General features: G+C 41.9%; 1 long non-coding RNA gene across 1 annotated transcript; it reads left to right on the top strand.

Moving 5' to 3' along the window:
* Nucleotides 1–3,805: 3,805 nt before the first annotated feature.
* Nucleotides 3,806–14,656, top strand: LOC131507812 (uncharacterized). The gene is made up of 3 exons (XR_009259724.1): nt 3,806–4,516; nt 5,404–5,576; nt 13,626–14,656. It is a non-coding gene; the product is annotated as an uncharacterized LOC131507812 (long non-coding RNA).
* Nucleotides 14,657–17,591: the final 2,935 nt, after the last annotated feature.

Genomic DNA, 17,591 nt, shown 5'->3' with positions numbered 1-17,591 from the left:
TCGCAGGAGGTAGAATAACCGGAGAGGAAAAAATTGTAGCTCTCTGAAGATGGGATGAAGTTGTTCATTCATTTGTTCACTCGATGTATTTGTATCGAACACCTTCTTTGTATGCGGCAGGTAGTTGGAAACGAAAGCTGAATAAGACCTTGACACCACCCTTGAAAAGTTTGTAGTCCAGTGGCAGACACTAAATTAGAATTATAAACCAAGAAATGCTGTGAAGTGATAGAAATTTGTACAAATAACGCGGGGCCACAGCAGAAGAGGTGGTGAAGTCTACCGAGAGGAGAGAGGTATCCGAAGACTTCATGGAAGAGAGGTAATCAAGATGGGTATTGAAGGATGGGGACACGCCGACCAGAATGTAGATGAGGCAAGGTGGTTCGGGCAAAAGAAGCAACATCGGCGACGATTTGTGAGCTAGTGCTGCATGGGTGCATGGGTGCTCTGTTTATAGCTGGGAAGGCTAAGGGCATTGGATGGCGTAGAGAGAGGAGGCTAGAGATGTAGGAGGGCACACTCACAGCATCTGGAGGCAACGGGGAATCTTTAAAGGATTTGAACAAAATGGGGTAACTTGGGCAGATCTATGTTTTCAAAACATGAGTCACACACCTTCTTGAAGGTACCATTAAACAAGTCTGTGTAACAAGAACTATTACAGACTGTGGATAGGCTGGGCAGGATGGAGTGGATCTTCCCTGAAAGTCTTCAAAACACTTCGAAACTGGAAGGGCTGTAAGCAGGGTGTGGCCTGATCAGATATGCTTTGTAGGAAGGACGTGTTGCTCCTGGAGAGGAAATGTATAGGAGGGATGTAAATGTGGAGGAAGAAGAACCTATTAAGAGGTGATTTGTTTGGTTAAGGAGAGAGGTGATGCTGGCCTAGACCCAGGTGCTTGCAGTAAAAATGGAGAAAAGCTCATTCAATGAGCAGATACCTAGGAAGTGAAAAGGATTGAAGTTGGTGACTGTTTGAGCAGCCTGGAATGCCGACAGGGATGTAGAAGGCCAGAGAAGGAGAAGAATTCACAGAACCTGGGCGAGTGGTGGGGACATTCATGCATCACAGAGATGTAGGACACGGGGCGAGGGCCTGCTTGAGGGTAAACTAGATAGCACTATGGAAGACAGTTAGGGATTTACCCTGTGTTGCCTGGGGTATATGGGGAGTACTGCATAGGCAGAGTGAGTGAGGGAGGAATTGTTATCTCAACTCAAACACAAACTGGGCTGCTAGTCTGCCTCAGGATCTGGCCAACAGTCTGGGACCAAACGCCATCAATAGATTATTTTTAAGAAGTTCTGCAGCCCAGTGAGAGATTAAAGCGGGCACATGGATGATGTCAATATAATGTGTCAATGTGTTGATAGACCTATATATGAGATTGGACAAGTATTGACAAGGACCTAGTGAATGCCAGGATCTTGCTAGTGCTATGCACATGGCAATGAGTGAAACTACCAGGAGCCTTACCTTCAAGGAGATGACATTTCATTGGGGAAACTCAATACATGCATACATAAAAACACACAAAGATTGGGGCACCTGGGTGGCTCAGTTGGTTAAGCGCCCCACTTCAGCTCAGGTCGTGATCTCACAGCTCCTGAGTTCAAGCCCTGGGTCGGGCTCTGTGCTGGCAGCTTGGAGCCTGGAGCCTGCTTTGGATTCTGTGTCTCCCTCTCCCTCTGCCCCTTTCCTGCTCACTCTCTGTCTCTCGCTCTCAAAAATAAAATAAACATTAAAAAGAAATAAAAACACACACACAAAGATTTAGTTAAGTACTGTTGCGTTAGCTTAGGTTCTAGGAGAAGCAAAAGTAAGACACAGGACTTTGAAGGAATATGGGGAAAGGCACTGGATGGGACTGGGGGAGCCCTTCCTCATGGAATGGAGGGGAGAGGGAAGGTAGGCAGGCAGGTAGGAAAATATACTTCCACGCAGCATAAGAGAGTGTCAGTTGATGGTGGGTCCCCAAGTCAAAATTGCTGGCCAGAGGATTCCCATGTCCCCAGGATCAGACTGCCTTAGCATCCCTTTCCTGTTCAGCCGATGGCTAGGAGTAGCCCATGGGAAGTGTGGCTTGAGAGTGTGCATATGGGTGGACTTCAGAGAGTAACAACCTAGGCCCTTACACAATTGTGCTTCAGCATTAGGTGGCCTGCAAGGTGATTCTTATGGCTACCACAAATATGAGGCAAGTAATCCAGATGCTGAGAGACAATAACCTAGGAAAGTGAGCATTCAGATGAATTAGCAATGGATGGATGGCCTCTCGGGGAAATGGCATTTAACCTAAGACTAGAAGGATGAGAAAAATCCAGCTATATGTAAAGCCTGGAAAAAGCATTGTAAGTAGAGAGGGAAGAGCAAGTGCAAAGGCCCTGTGGCGGTATCTAAGGGTCCCTCAGAAGGCCAGTGAATGTAACCAGAACAAAGAAGAGTGGCAGAAGTTATAGACAAGATGATAATCCAGGATTTTGTACATCATTTCAAGGAGTTTATACTTTATTCTAACTGCAGAGGAAAGACAGTGGCGAATTTAAGTTGGACAGTGATACGACTTGACGTATTTTAAGAAGACCGCTCTAGCTGCTGCACTGGGCACGGCTTATAGGTTTTCAAGAGTGGAAATTAATTAGATGGTGACAGATGATGATGATTTACACAGTCAAGGCGCATTGACCTAATCTGGGGTTGCCAGGCGCTGCGGGTGTGGTACAAAAAGGCTTCATGGGGGAGAGGTCATCTGAGCTGTGTCTTAAAGGGGTGGCTTTTTAAAGCAATTGCAGAAAGGAGGTGACATTTAAGGGGAACTTGACTGGCTCTCCGAAGGGAGGAGCAACCTTATAGCACTTTTCAAAATCACTTCACTAAAACCCAGAGTCAAAGCAGTCTTTAATTTAGTGCCTTTTATAGGACAGAATACAGTTTAGGAGTAACCAAGGACATTCACAGGTGAAAAGTACTTAAATCAGAGAGACAGCGTAGTTAGGGAAAGGAGACCAACCATTTCTTTCTTTATGGCAGAGAACATTAACTGAATACCTCAGAGGCTGAAGCAAAGAAACAAAGAGAACACTAGTCTTCTTTGTCAACCTGGCTCTGAATGCAAACACCGTTTTGAACTTGGAGGACTCATGGGAAGTTGGTTTGATGGTTGGAGGCTTGTTTTTAGAACTCATTCTTTGCTGCTTCTTTCTATACTTTGTTTTGTTTTTGTTTCTGCTTTTTAGTAAAGCCTATACCCACAATCACAACAATCTCACAAAGGACTAAATCAGAGACCAGAGTCCGAATGCCCAGTCACGTTGCTCCCTCTGCCACTTGGTGGATTTCTTCTAGATTCTATATTCTGATGTCAGCCATCTCCCGCCCTTCTTTTCTTTCCTCACGGGCCCTGCCTTAGGTTTATACTTTTGCAATAGATCCTTAAATGTTCTCCCTGCCTCCAGAGTCTTACATTGCACACAGGTCAAATGTCAAAGCGGGGCTTCTTGGATAAAAGCAGCCCACGGTGCCTTTCCTTTTTCTTTTCTGTCCAAAACACTTTTTAGAATAAGATGTCTGGATAGAAAAATTAGATGTGTTTACATAAAAATACCCATTCCTGGTTTCTCTTGAAAATTCAGTTGATCTGGACCACACTAGTTCAGCCAGAGCAACGGGTGGACGAAACCCAATAGGGGTCCTCTCTTCTCGCTCAGGCGTCAGACGTCTCTCCAGTTTGTCATCACCTCTCTTCCTCGCTGTGGTTCTTTTTTTTTTTTTTAACGTTTATTTATTTTTGAGACAGAGAGAGACAGAGCATGAACGGGGGAGGGTCAGAGAGAGAGGGAGACACAGAATCTGAAACAGGCTCCAGGCTCTGAGCTGTCAGCACAGAGCCCAATGCGGGGCTCGAACTCACGGACCGCGAGATCATGACCTGAGCTGAAGTCGGACGCTTAACCGACTGAGCCACCCAGGCCCCCCTCTCTCTGTGGTTCTATACCTTTCCTTTTTTTACCTGCCTCAATCTGGGGTGCATTTGAATTCCAAACAGAAATCTGATCATGTGACACTCTTATTTAAAAAACCTGCACCTGTTGGTCTGGCAGATGAAGTTCAAACTCTTCACCGTAGCACAGAAAGGACTTCTTCACCTGGTCTCATGCTCTCTGTGGATGTCCTTTGTGACTCACGCCCTTCTCAGAAGGCATGCTGAATGGCTGCGCCGTGTTGTATGTCTGTGTCTTCTTCTGTCTACCGTGATTTCTTCCTTTCAGGTGGAATGCCATTTCTTTTCTTCTGCAGCTGCTGTGCACTTATCCTTTAGCCTCTGTCCAAATATAAATCCTCTTCTAACTTCTGCTTTCTCGTCACCTGCTTCTCCACTTCCTCAGCATCTCGGGCTCGCCTCTGTTAGGACCCTTTGCCAGTAGTGCCTGGTGAATTCTCTCTCCTTCTCCAGACTGCACACCCTTCAGGATTCTGAACGATCTTCGTCTTTGGAGGCCTAGTGTGGGATAGGTGAGTGGTGTTCAGTGAATAAAGGTGTCGAGTGGAAAAGTTTGATCTTCTATTTTCTTCCCTATGAAAGGACACCTCCTGCTTCCATATCAGAGGATTATTGTGGGAACCCAATGGCATAGTGTCCTTTGTAAAAGTACTTGGAAACTGCAAAGCGATGTATATGAATGAATGGAACAGTCGGAAAATGGTATATTCTCAACTTGCTTAAATGACTTAACTGGTTGTACCTGCAGAGAACAGTGACCTAGAAGGCAGGAGGCCTGGGCTACAGTTCCAGTTTCCTTGCCAATTAGCGGTGTAACTTAGGGCCACTTTCTTTCGCCACTCCAGACCTTGGCTTCCAGAGCTGGGCTTTGAAAATTTTAAGGTACTTGCTCTTCCTTCTTCTTCTTCTTCTTCTTCTTCTTTTTTTTCTTTTGCTTCAATTTTCCCAGGATAAGACACTCTTCTTGTTCTTAAAGGATTTTATTCTGACACATTTGATATGGTATGTTAATCACAATACAATAACAAATATGTCCTAATTAGTTTTTTCATTAAATATACAAATCAATGACAATAGCTACTGTGTGGAGCTGATTAGTAACATTTTCCTAACCTAGAATTGTTTTCATTATTTAATCAGCATTAACAAATGGAAGTTTCAGAGCTCAGACTGTAAAGGTCTCAGCAGCAGTTATTATGGTATCTCACTTGGCCCCATGGCATCTTTCGTTCTACACTTGCACAACAATGCTATCCTTCTTCCTCTGTTCCTCTAAAGTCAGCAATGTGATTGATGCATTTGGGGAGAGGAGCTGGGAGCAGAGGGAGTGTGGAGGAAATGAAGAGTATACTTGGAGGGGGGGAAAAAGCTCATCCTTTCCTTATTTTCTAAATTGCAGCTTATAAAGTTGATTCACTGACTGCTGGTTTAAAATGGTGTCTGCGAACAGCCTCTGCTACAGCTTTCTCCGTAATGTGCAGTAAAATACCTAAGAAGGCTTAGAAGAAGATATAAACTCAAAATACAGCCATAAACTTGGACTGACAATCAACTAAAGGCTGGATCAGGGAGGTGGGTATTTTTTGGTTTTTGCTTTTTGGCCAACTTTAAGGTCAATGAAACTGAAGTGAAAAACACGGTCCATTGGCTTGGGCGTGCTCTTTGGGAATTGTTCTATAGGAAAGAGGTGGGAAGGATCATTGTCTTTCTTTTGTTGTCCACATTCTGGGATTGTGTGTGTATCCCTGGGAAGGATCCCCCGGTGGAAATTCTTGTCTACCCAGAACCTCAGAATGTGACCTTATTTGGAAATAGGATCTCTGCAGACATAATTAAGGTGAGGGTCAGGACGAGATCATACTGGATTCAGGTAGGTTCTAAGTCCAATGAGAGTGTCCTTATAGGGTACAGAAAGGGACACATAAAGAAAATATGGTCATGTGACTACTGAGGCAGAGAATGAAGTGACGTGGCCACAAGCTAAGAATGCAAGGAGCCCCCAGAAGCTGGAAGAGGCATGGAAGGCTTCCTCTTGATTTTGGACTTCTCATCTCCACAGCTGTGAGAGAATAAATGTCTGTTGTTTTAGGCTGCCACATTTTTGGTAATTTGTTGTGAAAGCCCTGGGAAACAAATACAGCGGGAAACAAGTTTATACTAGGGTTGAATTCAAACACAAATTTTGTCCGTCCCCCAACACCTCCCCAACCCCCAGTGTGTTATTTGTATTTATCAATCTGTTTTTTTTGGTGTAGGTGAAATAAATAAGTCATGGGGATGAAAAGTACAACACAGAGAATATAGTCAATAATACACTTATCATGGTGAGCATTTTGTATGTATATAGTTGCTAAATAACTATGTTGTACACAAAACTAATTTAATACGTCAACTTCAATTTAAAAAAATGCAAACACTTAAGGCAACAAAATGAGTGGGTTGTCCAGGGAGGAGACTGAAGCAAACCAGAGAAGATATGCTTTATGTAAAGACAACAAATTGTTGGGGCGCCTGGGTGGTTCAGTAGGCTAAGCACCTGACTCTTAATTTCAGCTTAGGTCATGACCTCACAGCTCATCAGCTTAACCCTTGCATCGGGCTCTGCACTGACAACGTGGAGCCTGCTTGGGATTCGGTCTCCTTCTCTCTTTGCCCCTCTCTCACTTGCTCTTGGTATCTTTCTCAAAATAGGTAAAAATAAACTTAAAAAAAAAAGACAACAAATTGTCTTGCAAGAACACAGATAGAGATTTGCCAAATCTTTCCGTAATTCAAGAGGAGCTGGAAATCTGGATTTTATTTCTGTGCATTTATTTATTTTATTTATTCATTTTAGAATTGCATTGATTTTATTTTAAAAATGGTGCTATTTCAAATGCCTCTGAGTCAGATTCCTCCTGTGGGCAGCTAGCTTGCCATCTCCTGGGCAGGGCCTGGAGGACAGGAGGAGGGCTTTAATGGCAGGAATGCAAAGCGTCTTGAGGTGGAAAAATAGAATTTCTGCACCTTTGCTGGGGGAAAGAAATACAGGATGACCCTGGTAGCAGGACATGTGGGGGACTGATGGCTATTTTCATGCTCAACAACTGTTCATGTCAGCGGAAATCCAGAAATAACTTGGGAAGAATTTCACTTCAGTCTATTAGATCCACGGTTAATAAAGCCTGTTAGAATGTGGAACCTATTTAGGAGCTGTGAACATTCAACTGGTATGTAGTTATACCTTAGAAAAGAGGAATTGGCCAGAAGGAAGTGAGGTCAAGGAACATTCATACTGGAAGTTTTCTGGCAAATACAGGGTTTTGATACATCTTTTATTTAAAGATGAGAAAGCCATAACACATGAAGGATATACCCCAGCAGTGACAACAATCACAGTGCAGGAACTTGGAACAATGGTTATGAAAGATTATTATGAAAGTTCAGAGGAAGAACAAACCTTTGCCAAAGATCTGCTGCAGGAAATGGCTTTTGCTTTTTTTAGGAGATTATTTTGCATCCTTAGATGAGACGCAAGGAACAATAGCCTCTTAAAAATAGGACAGATGTCATAAAGAAATAGAAGAGTGTTATGTAAAAGGGGCTGGATGAGATAAGGAAGACTTTCTACAACACTAAAGGTTCAACAGTAGAATTAGCACTAACAGTTAGCTTTAAGAAGCAGTTAAGAACATAATTGAGATTACAGAAAATCAGTGTGATATGAGATACATTTTGGAACTTCTGATGCATTGAATGTCAAAGTGTCTTTGACCAGAATTGCATTTGCATATTTTAAGTGGAAAAAATAAAATGCACTATATTTGTCAGGGTTCTCCACAGAAACGGAACTAATAGGATGTATATACGTATATATATGAAATATATTTTAAGAAACTGGCTCACGTGATTACAGAAGCTGAGAAGTGGCAACATCTGCCATCCGCAAGCTGGGGACCCAGGAATATCTCGGTATGGTTCTGAGAACTGGATGCTCAGTGATGCATGTCCCAGGCAAGGGCAAGAGGAGATCCATATGCCAGCTCAAGGAGTCAGGCAGAAGCCAGTTCCCGTGTCCTCTGCCTTTTTGTTCTATTCAGGCCCTTGACAGATTGGATGATGCTCATCCACACTGGGGAGGGTCATCTGCTTTACTCAGTTAATTCATCCAAATACTAATCTCATCCAGAAATGCCTTCACAGACACACCCAGGAATAGTATTTAATCTGGGGACTCCACATCCCTGTCAAATTGATACATACAATTAACTAACACAAGCCCACTCTTTGTCAGATTGGCATTCATGTACATCTCCTTCAACCATACTTAATTTCCAAATAAAGGCAGTAGTGAGATCATAATTCTGCCTAACATGAAATAACCACCCTGAGCGCAACCAAAAATGCACTAACTTCTTCTCCAGAAGAGGAGTAAAGTCCTTGCATGATATTAACTCTTCTCCTTGATATCCCATAACTTAAATACTGTAACGTAAAATTAGCAAAGCTTAAATACTATGACTAAAGTCAATATATCTTACATTACATGATAAGGGAGTAAAAAAGGAAAGAAAACATAGCAATTGATATATATTTATACATATAATATATATATTGAGCAAATGGTCTTATACACACACACACACACACACACATTCATAGCAAAATAAAGTGGAAATACTCATGACAATTCCAGTCCTAGTTTCTGTAACTGGTCACATGGTTGTAGCTGGTATTTATAACTACTGTCTCTTACTATCCATTCTGCATGCCCTTTGCTTTCTACAAACAGCCAGTTGTGGTCTTTACCTGGTGGGGCGACCCAAATTTTCATTCCATTAGGGTTTGGGCCATGATTAGTCCTGCCTGATTTGGATTGTTGTCATCTTCTTTTGAACTTAATCATAGAGCATGGTGATACTAAGAGACACTATAGGGGATGTTTTATAATCCAGACATATTCTTCCTTCCTCCACTGTGGAGAAGTAGTCCAATTTCCTGTTGGTAGTGAGGATCAATCACCCCAGCCAGCATAGGAACTCCCTTTTACTCTTTGTTGATTCAGACTGAGGGAGAGACCAAAGTGTCTGGGTGGCCATCTGCACTTCCATTTCAGGGAAATCACTATTGTTTCTCCTGGTGGCAGCATCTCTCCCTTTGCAACTAAGATGTCTAGGCCAGCAGAACATAAGGCTATAGGAACAGGAAGCAAAACTTTTTCTAGTGGGCTACTAAGGATAACAGTGACTGATATCACTCACATCTCTAACCTTTGATTCCTGGATCCATGAATCTTGGCTAGGGGAGAAACAGTACTCTATATGGAACCGTAATTCAGACCATAGATGGACTTCTAGAGAAATCTTGCTTCAGCCCTGAAAGGCACTATCACCTGGCATTGCCACTGAGTCTTCAAAAGACTATTGAACCATCCTATCAAGCCAGCTACTTCAGGATGGTGGTGGACATTGTTAGACCAGTAAATTTTATGACCATGGGCTTGCTATGAAGTAAATTTCTTGGTCAGAAACAATGCAGTGTGGAATACCATGACAATGCATAAGGGATTCTGTGAGTCCCCAGATGGTAGTTTTGGAAGAAGTATTGAGTGCAGGGAAGGCAAATCTGCATCCATAACAAGCATCTATTCTAGTAAGAACAAAATGTTGCCCCTTGCATGACCGAAACCGTCCAAGTAATCAACCTGCCACCAGATAGCCGGCTGATCACTCCAGGGGAATGGTGCTGCACCAGTGGAAGATTGGGCTCTCAGAAGGGGTCATATACAGGTTGACTGTGGTAAGTAGAAGACCATGGTGTGAGCCCATGCATATTCTTTCACCCGCGAGACCAGGGCCACTTTGTTCATGAACCCATGGGGCAATGACAATGGTGGCTGAGGAAAGAGGTTGACTGATAGTCACAGAACTGGGTTATCTTATCCACTTGATTATTAAAATTCTTGTCTGCTGAGGTCATCCTTTGGTGAGCAGTCACATGAGACACAAATATCTTCACATTTTTGCCCATTCATGGGGGTCTACTCATATCCTTTTTCCACAGATTTCCTCTAATCATGTTTCTTCCAAGTCCCTAACCATCCAGCCAAACGATTGTCCACAGTCCATTAGTTGGTACGTGATTGCATATCTGGCTGTTTCTCTTTCCAAGCAAAGTGAACAGCCAGGTGCATTGCTTAGAGTTCTTCCCACTGGGAAGATTTTCTGTTACGACTGTCCTCAGGGACATCACAGAAATTGACTGTAGTGCTATAGCTGTCCAGCTTTGAGTGGGGCCTGCACTTTGTGGAGAACCATCTGTAAACTAGGTCTGGGTCTTCTCTCCCTTTGTTAACTGATTGTAGGCAACTCCCCAGGAGGCTTTATATTCAGACTAGGAGAAAGAAGGCAGTGTAAGGAATAGAGACCTTGGGCATTTGGGTCCCATGTTCGTATGATTTACTTGTGCCCTTCAGGAACTCCTGTGGCCTGAATTATATATAATTCACTCTCTTTTGTTGATGGAGTGCTGCTGTATAATCCCAATGTTATGACATGGTGGGTCAGATGATAATACCAGATTTGTGATGAGCAGCTCAGGTGGCATAATAACTTGGTGGCCCATGGTTAAGCATTTAGTCTCTATTAATGGTCCAGAGCAAGTCAAGAGCTGTTTCTCAAAAAAAGTGTAGTTATCTGCAGAGGATAGCAAGGCTTTGCTCCAAAATCCTAAGGCCTGTGCCATGATCCACCTACAGAGACCTACCGAAGGTTCCAGACTGCATCCCTACCTGCCACTGACACTTCAAGCACCATTGGATATGCTGGATCATATGGTCCAAATGGCAGAGTGGCTTGCACAGAAGTCTGGACCTATTCCAGAGCTTTTTCTTGTTCTCAGCCCCATTCAAAACTAGCATCATTCACGTAGAATCTGTCCATGATTGATGCCCACTTTGAATAATAATTCCTGCCATTCTGTTCAAAGACTGGGTAATTATTGCCAAAATACTGAAATGTTTAATATACCTCTGAGAAGATAAATAAACAACAACAAAAAATCCATTTTGTCTTTATAAGCGTAGAGCTGCAGAGAGTGACATATGACCGTTTTCAATACCTCAGAACCTGAGTAGTGATTTTCTGCATCTTTAAAATTTATATGAAGAGCCTGAGTTTTTGGAAAGGAATATACCACCCACTGGCAGATATTATCTGTCATTAAGCCACTTTTCATTTTGTCTCCCATTCAGGAACTATGAACATGTCTGAGTTCTTTATGCTTAAAAGCAGTATATATGCCATTATTTCAAGCACATTAAAATACACGGAAAAAGTGGAAGACATAAACAAAAGAAACTATTTCTGGTTGTCATTAGTTATATGCTTGATTATCATTATTTTTGAACAGTCACATTGTTTATCTTATTCCTTCTTTGCGCTTTTTAAATTTTCAAATTTTCTACAGAATGAAATTTGCTCTCTTGAAATGAAAAGAAGTAGAGAGTAGTAAAAATAGCTACATTTCATTTTAATATGTCATAACACAATAATTAAAAACATTTCCATTTCAAACTAGAAGAAAATACCCCCAAATATTAACACTAGTTACACCTATGCAGGAAAAATAGGAGTGGTTTTGTTTTTTTTTCTATGTGTTATAAAGAGCCTTATGATTTTTATTTATAAAAAAACAATCAAGATTTTGAATATAACAAGTGCATTCAACAAAAATTTTGTTACAGCCTATTGTGTGATGGGATCACGGTGATGATATACATGAATGAGGCCTGACACTTTATTTCAGGAGTTTCCATTCTCATGAACTATTGTTTTCTTTTTAAAAAAATTTTTTTAATGTTTATTTATTTCTGAGACAGAGAGAGACAGAGCATGAGTGGGGGAGGGGCAGAGAGAGAGGGAGACAAGAATCTGAAGCAGGTTCCAGGCTCTGAGCTGTCAGCACAGAGCCCGACTCGGGGCTCGAACTCACGAACTGTGAGATCATGATCTGAGCGGAAGTCGGTCACTCAAGCGACTGAGACACTCAGGCGCCTCGAACTATTATTTTCTTAGTTGCCAAATAAAACATAAGGAATGAGAGGCATCGCTTCTCACTGATAGAGAATCTCTGTATGATGAGCTCTTTGGTCAGTTGGAATTGGCTTGAAATAATATCTGGCATATTAAACATATCCTTTCAAGAAGCCTGGTGAGATTAGTGGTGCCTGGGTGGCTCAGTGGGTTAAGCATCCAACTTCAACCAAGGCCATGATCTCGCGGTTCCTGAGTTCGAACCTCACATCAGGCTCTGTGCTGACAGCTCAGAGCCTGGAGGATGCTTCGGATTCTGTGTCTCCCTCTCTCACATTCTGTCTCTCTCCCTCTCAAAAATAAATAATAAAAGCATTAATTTTTTTAAATAAGCCTGGTGAGTTTCAAAAAGCATGATCTAGAGAGTCAGACCTGTTTTCACTCCAGATTTGCCATGCAATCGCAGGCATTAAATTGTCTGGGCCTCAATCTCCCCATTTTTAAAATGTGGAGGCTAATGTTGAACTGAGTGTCAGTGTGAATGAAGTAAAGTATGGTAAGGAGCTTCTCACAGTGACTATTAGGGCACTTTGATACATGGGGATTTCTTCTCTCTTTGCCTTTATCTGCAGGATTAAAAATGTACGTTAACAATAATCATGTTTCATATTTGATGCAGTCAGTGCTTTCAAATTTGCAACCCAATCTCACACATCCTCTCTTGATTTCTCACAAAATTCCTCAGGTAGCAGAACCTGTCGGAAGGTTTGATGGGATAACGTGGCAGCTCAGGAGGAAGCAGATCACCCTGAGATCTGGGGAGTACTTCCATTAATAACTGAGGAGACAAAAAGCTAGAGGGGTGACAAGGTCAGGGTGATCTTGATGGGAAATGAAGAGGCCAACCCTTGCACTGAAGGGCCTCTGACACCACCTCGTATTCCACTCCTCCCTACGAGTACAGAGGCATCTTGGTGCCTTTCGGATGGAAATTGCCAAGTAACTGGATTCGTAGGATCAGCTTTAGTTTCTGGATAGAGAAATTTGACGCAGCTGGGTGGGATATCAGGCTCTGTGCCCCATGGGCCTGAGGTCTATTTACTGTGACTGATGCCAACTCTTACAAAGAGGAGGCTGAGGAAGTTTTCAACCTCGTGGATCCCAGTAACTAGCCTCAGCCGTGTTAGTCGCTCTGCTAGTGGCTGCCAGATCACGCACAGATGCCACCTGCTGGGAAGATCCCACTCCAAGACTGAGACCTGCTTCAGAACCTAGCGTGAGAATTGTCAATACCTACAACTTGGAAATGCTGGGACAGGCAGAGCTGTAATTAAAGTAGGTAGAGCGAGAAGAGTTCTTGTTTTACTCAGGAGGAAATTGAGACTTACAAAGGCTCTGGAGACTTAACTTGAGAGGCAAAGGCAAGAAGATCTGATTTCTCTCTGTATTTTGTAACTATCATCTTCTCTTTTTTCTTTTCTTTTCTTTCCTTTCCTTTCCTTTCCTTTTCTTTTCTTTTCTTATCTTTTCCTGATTCTTTCTTTCTTTCTTTCTTTCTTTCTTTCTTTCTTTCTTTCTTTCTTTCTTTCTGTCTTTCTTTTTTGGCCAGGTATTCTAGACTCTGGGACTTCAGCAGTAAATAAAGCTGACAAAAATCCCACCCCTGCAGAGCTTGCATTCCAAAGGAAGAAGACAAAAATAAAATGTATTATATGACATAGTGTGATAGGAAGTGAAAATGGCTATGTAGAAAAATAAAGAGGGAGGGGGAGAAAAATAAAAAGGAAGGGGCCTCATTGAGAAGATGACATTTGAAGAAAACCTGTGGACTTCCTGGGGAGAAGTGTCTCAGACCCAGAGAGCAGCCAGTTTAAAGGCCCTGAAATGGGAACATGCTGGAGATGCTGGAGAATTTCAGAAACAGGAGGAGACCACTGTGGTTGGAACAGTGTGACGATGGGACATGGAGAGATAGCGGGGTGCCAGATCTTGTATGTCCTTAAGTTTCATTCACCAGACACATGAAAAGATGCTCAAGGTCACTCATCATCAGGGAAATACACATCAAAGCCACACTGAAATACCACCTCACACTGGTCAGAGTGGCTAAAATGAACAGATGAGGAAATTACAGATGCTGGCAAGGATGTGGAGAAACGGGAATCCTCTTGTACTGTTGGTGGGAATGCAAACTGGTGCAGCTTCTCTGGAAAACAGTGTGGAGGTGCCTCAAAAAATTAAAAATAGAACTAACCCAGCAATAGCACTGCTAGGAATTTACCCACGAGATACAGGAGTGCTGATGCATAGGGGCACATGTATCCCAATGTTTAGAGCAGCACTATCAACAATAGCCAAATTATGGAAAGAGCCTAAATGTCTACCAACTGATGAATGGATAAAGAAGATGTGGTTTATATATACAATGGAATACTACTTGGCAATCAGAAAGAATGAAATCATGCCATTTGCAGCAACGTGGATGGAACTGGAAGGTATAATGCTGAGTGAAATAAGTCAGTCAGAGGACAGATATCATGTTTTTACTCATATGTGGATCTTAAGAAACTTAACAGAAGACCATGGGGGAAGGGAAGGGGGAAAATAGTTACAAACAGAGAGGGAAGGAAGCAAACCACAAGAGACTCTTAAATACTGAGAGCAAACTGAGGGAGGATGGGGGGTGGGGGAGAGGGAAAATGGGTGATGGGCATTGAGGAGGGCACTTGTTGGGATGAGCACTGGGTGTTTTATTTAAGCCAATTGGACAATAAATTATATTCATAAAAAAAGAACTTGGTTTTATTTTGGGGAGGATGGAGATCCACAAGAGGGTGTTGAGTAAAGGACTGATAAAGTCAGACTCACACGTTAACGGGATCCATCTGGCAACTGCTCATTTAGGACCATGTGGTGCTATCTCTACTGCACATGTAGATATAGGAAGTACCCTATCCCTCAGCTTCGGGCTGAGTCCAATGACAGGGCTTGGGGCTCCAGATGGCCATAAATGACATGCGAAGAGCTGTTCAGGGGAGAAAAGGCCTCAGGAATCAGGTCACTCACAACACCTCAAGAGGAGCTATTTGCCCGCCGTAGAAAAAGTCTCTCAGGAGAAACTCTATGAGATGTACTTATATTTCCAGATGGTAGTCTCCATGTGATACTGGCTGGATTCTGTGAAACACATCTAAACGCTGTTGACATGAGGACATCTGATACAGAGGGCACCTGGTGGCCTTATTTGATACTCTTATGAAGAATCATTCAAAGTAGGGCCATCCTTGCTGGGCTCTGTGGTATGAATTTCCCAAAGTACCTGCTTTCCCATGGAGTAGGACCAGGAAGGTTTACCAATGCTCCATTTTGACCTTGAAGGATCTTTGTAGTCAAAGTCTCTCAATTGTTCCTGGAATCTTTTCAAAAGTAGCTCAAGATTTTTCTAGACATATTACAAAAAATCATAGGTCTTACTATTTATTTTAGCTTATTCTTTATTTAACCAGACAACCAAACATGTGTTGAATGATTGCCTCCCATGTTCCAGGTACCCTGAGAGGGTAACTGATAAAGAAAATTTACTCTCTGCTATTGATGAACTCAGGGTTTAGTAGGAAGCTCAGATGAGTAAATAATAATAGCAGGGTTACAAAGCAGACTTTCACAGCTGCTTTTACATGATGCTATAGATGTTTGGAAAAAGAAACTCCATCAGGAGGAGACAGGTAAGGATTTCCAGAAGAATTCAGAAGTAGAAGATTTTCACTTTAGGGAAAATATTGGTCTGTGATATTTAAAGGTACTTTACTGACCTCTCTCTCTGTCTTCCTTCCTTTGTTTCCTTCATTCCTTGTCTTTCTCCCTTCAACAAATACTTCTTGAGTGTCTATATCAATAACATGCTAAGCATTTGGGACCGAATACATGGCCCTGACCTCACAAAGGTTATAGCTGAGAAAGGGGGAAAAGTACATTCAACACAGTGCAAGAGTATCCGGTTTGGCTGGATTATGGTATCTGTTTAAGTGACCTTGCCGGATAAAATGCAGAACATCTAGTTAACCTTGAATTTCAGATAAAGAAATATTTTTAATATAAGTACATTCAAATAATGCACGGGACATATATACACAAAAATTATTACCGAGTGTCTTTTTTTCCTTTCATTTTCTTTCTTTCTTTTTCTTTCTTTCTTTCTTTCTTTCTTTCTTTCTTTCTTTCTTTCTTTCTCTCTTTCTTTCTCTCTTTCTTTCTTTCTTTCTTTCTTTCTTTCTTTCTTTCTTTCTTTCTTTCTTTCTTTCTTTCTTTCCTAATTCTGGGAACTCTACATGTAAGGGATATTAGGAGAGGAAGTTAGAAACACAGGCAGGGTTAATGACATTTTATAAGTCACCCTAAGGGGTTTGAATGTCTTGCTGCCTATAATAAGGGATAATTGAACTACGTTATTCAAAGAAACAACAAGACCACATTAGACATTTGTAAGGATAATTCTAGCCACAGTAGGAAAAATGTACAAGACAGGGGTAGAACTGGAGGCAGCTGGACCAGAGGGGCACCTGACTTAGCAGCAGAAGTAGATTGGAGAGATGGCATTAACATAACCACTTGGCAAAAACTCATAAGAGATTGAGTGTGCGAGAAGAGAGAACAGAGGGACTTCAGAATGGTGTCCGTGTTTACGCCTTGAAAAACCAGGTCAATGATTCTGCTCCGCTCCAAGCTGATGTTTTCAGGAGCATGAGACGCTTCAAAACTTACATTTTTGCATCCATTTTATTGCATGTAAATAATTCGAGACTAGGAATCTTCCTCAGGCTGTCCGCCTTGGACCTTGCTCTTAAACAAGAGGTCACTCATTCTAATGTCCCTCTCTCATGGAATTGTGGCTTGGAAAGAAGGAGAAGCTAGACTGAAATTGTTCTTTGCAGAGATAACTATTTTATTGAGGTGTGGTCCTCTCCAGTCTCTTCTAGTCCTGCATGGGGTATTCACCATTTCTAAGAATTCAGTGGACTCTTGACACATATTCCAGATATTTCTGAGCACCTGTGTGAGTCCCTACATGTTCAAAATTGAATGTTCAGTCAACTAATCTCATACCTCAGCTGAGAGATCCTCTTTGACGTTTCAGGTCTTTAGCTTGCTGGATTCAAATTTATGCTTGTATAAGATATCAGCCTTGAAGATGAAATCCTCAGAATTGGAGCTTTTATTGTGTGCTGTGAATGAAGTAAGAAAGTCAAAACTTGCTAAAAACAAGTCTTATTTGATCTGCTTTCATGAATAGATGAGAAGCAATTGGAATTTAAAACATCAAGGGAATGCAGATGGGTGTTGCTAAAAAAATGCTTTTCACCGTGCCTTAGAGTTTGCAGTGTCTTAAATATATTAATGCATTTCTTTCAGATCTTGCTTGCTAATAATTTAATTGCAAAAACAAAATCTCAGAAAAGTAGAAAAATATGCACTGTGTTTGTGTTTGTGTGTGTGTGTGTGTGTGCACATACAGCACTGAAGCTTCCAAGTGAATCGCTACAACTATGTAAAGAAAAGGAACAATTGTAAACAGCTA

The sequence above is a fragment of the Neofelis nebulosa genome, chromosome 3 (assembly GCF_028018385.1).
Source record: "Neofelis nebulosa isolate mNeoNeb1 chromosome 3, mNeoNeb1.pri, whole genome shotgun sequence".
In the NCBI taxonomy this organism is placed as follows: Eukaryota; Metazoa; Chordata; class Mammalia; order Carnivora; family Felidae; genus Neofelis; species Neofelis nebulosa.
This window is presented reverse-complemented; position numbering and strand designations above follow the sequence as displayed.